The 2,542-nt window shown below is 37.7% G+C and overlaps 1 non-coding gene across 1 annotated transcript; it reads left to right on the top strand.

Annotated features, from left to right (window-relative positions):
• The first annotated feature begins 324 nt into the window (after nt 1-324).
• LOC141609874 (small nucleolar RNA R71) lies at nt 325-431 on the top strand. Its single transcript, XR_012527781.1, has one exon. It is a non-coding gene; the product is annotated as a small nucleolar RNA R71 (small nucleolar RNA).
• The last annotated feature ends 2,111 nt before the right edge of the window (nt 432-2,542 follow it).

Raw genomic sequence — 2,542 nt, forward strand, 5'->3', positions numbered from 1 at the left:
ATAGCATTAACATGTTGTTTGGGTGATTTGGAAGCTTCATCAAGCTTAGCCATAGCCTTCTCAAACTTCAAATTGATGGTGTCAATATGAGCACTTAGTTGAGCACCCAATTGTGTGATGGAATCTACCTCATGCCTTCCTCCTCTAGTAGCCTTTCGAGGCCTACTATATTGTCAAATATGAACCGCCATCTCTTCTTCGATTTTGGCCCATGTTTGATTGTCATTAACTTCGGTAAACATTCCATTGGATATCATATTGAGAATGTTGCGGGAGTCTTCATATAGACCATTCCAAAACTGTTGCACAAGGAACCACTCGCTAAGTCCATGGTGTGGACAAGAACGACAAGTGTCCTTAAATCTCTCCCATACTTCATACAATGATTCCTCATCCCTTTGCTTGAACCTGGTGATTTGGGCTCTCAACATATTGGTCTTCTCTGGAGGATAAAATTTCTTGTAGAAAGCAAGTGCTAGCTTCTTCCATGAATCAATACCAAGGGTAGCCTTGTCAAGGCTCTTCAACCATTGCTTTGCGGTACCGATTAAAGAAAAAGGAAATAATACCCATCGGATTTGGTCTTGAGTAACTCCGGTTTGAGAAATCGCATCACAATAGTCACAAAAAGTCTCCATATGTGAGTGAGGATCTTCACTACGCATCCCTCCAAATTGACTTCTCTAAACTAATTGTATGAATGCAGATTTGGAAATGAAATTACCGGTTAGATGTGGTGGTGTAGGAGTACCATTTGGTAGGTTCTCGTCGGTTGGTACGAAATTTGATGAAAATTTAGGCATTGTGGGTTGATTTTGTGGTGGGTTTTGTATTGGGTTATCCTCTCCTTCTCTTGCAAAAGGGTTGTCAAACTCAATTTTATTTGGTTGAATGTCCACAATCTCACCAATACCTACAACTCTTGAAGTTCCTCTAGCAACTCTTCTATTGTTGGTTAAGGTTCTTTCAATTTCAAGATCAATAGGTAATGTATTACCTTGTGATCTCCTAGTCATGCAAAATATCAAACAACTTGAAAACAATTAGAACAACCTTGAGGAGATTGACTTCCCCAAGGTAAATAAAGACACAACTAAAAACAATTAATGAATATCAAATCAATTTAACACCGTGCCCGGCAACGGCGCCATTTTTGGTTCGGTTTCAAACTCCCCGTCAAAAGCTACCAACCAAAACAATATTTATAACTTCACAAACTACTCTTAGTAAAGAGGTAAGTAAAGGTCGGATCCCAAGGGACGGGTATTGATGTAGGATTCTCAATTGCAAATGGTTGTGTCTTAGGGTGTCACAATTTGGGTTGAGGTAGGAGATAAACTAAACTAATCAACAAGATGAAAGTAAAGTAATGAAAACAAGCAAGGTAATTAAAAGGGTTGTAAACAATTGATTAAAGGCACTAGGGTGTTATGGGTTTATAGGGGATTCATGGGAGTTGATCATACAAACATGTTCTCAATTATATAGCAAGCAATTATTGTTGTGATGGGATCGAGTTAGTGTATATATTACAATCCCTAAGAAGGTTTGGGTTCCGAAGCCGAATCGATTAGATTGTACAACACCTACAAGTCGACTTAATCCTTCCTATATAACTACATGCATGGTCTAATGAGGCTCGAGTTGGTGTAAAAGCTTACAAGCCTCATTGAAGAGATAGGTTATGGGTAAAAAATGCAGGGATTCATAGGCTCGCATTTTATTAAACATAACATGTGCATAAGTTGAAATCACAACAAGCAAGCAATTTAATTATGAAAACATATTAGATTAAGCATGAATCATTCCTCATGTTTGTTTCCCCTAATTCCCCATTAACCCTAGCTAACGAAACTACTCACTCATTATCAATTTCAACATGTTAATAAGGTTGTCAATCATACTAACAAAGCAAAAAATGATGAATAAATGAAAGTGATTAACAATAATTAAACAAGATTAAGAGAGAATTATACATATGAAGATGATTCCAAATAGTAAAGCAAAGAATAATAAAAGTACTTGATGATTGCTGAAAGGTTGTCAATCCTCCAAATAAACCCGAATAATCTTCTAATTACCCAAAATAAATGAAGAACAATAGAGAAATTTAGGAAATATTAAGATGTGATTAATATTGATAAATTGTATTACAACTAAATTAAGACTAATTTGAGAGTATTAAGATGAGATTAAGAGAGCATAAGAGATGATTAAGGATTGATGCTAATCTAGGTAGTACAATGGGGTATTTATACTAAAGATTAGGTACAAGGAATAGGGTTACTAAGAGCTTAAATGACTATTAAGACCCTAAGAAAAGTTGAGGAAATGCTACTCCTGAAGGAAATGAGTGGATCGTCTTGCTAGTCTTAACTTGATCCGCTCGTCCCATGCTGTGGCACGGGCTCTTCTGCCTTGGGATCCGCTCGGATCCTGTGGAAAACGCTCGGCTCCTGTTGCTGCAAGCCGCTCGTCCTGGAAAAAAGACTCCGAGATCCTGGTGTTCAGATACGCCCAGATCGTGCATGATCCGCCCAGA

The sequence above is a fragment of the Silene latifolia genome, chromosome 10 (genome assembly GCF_048544455.1).
Source record: "Silene latifolia isolate original U9 population chromosome 10, ASM4854445v1, whole genome shotgun sequence".
NCBI lineage: Eukaryota > Viridiplantae > Streptophyta > Magnoliopsida > Caryophyllales > Caryophyllaceae > Silene > Silene latifolia.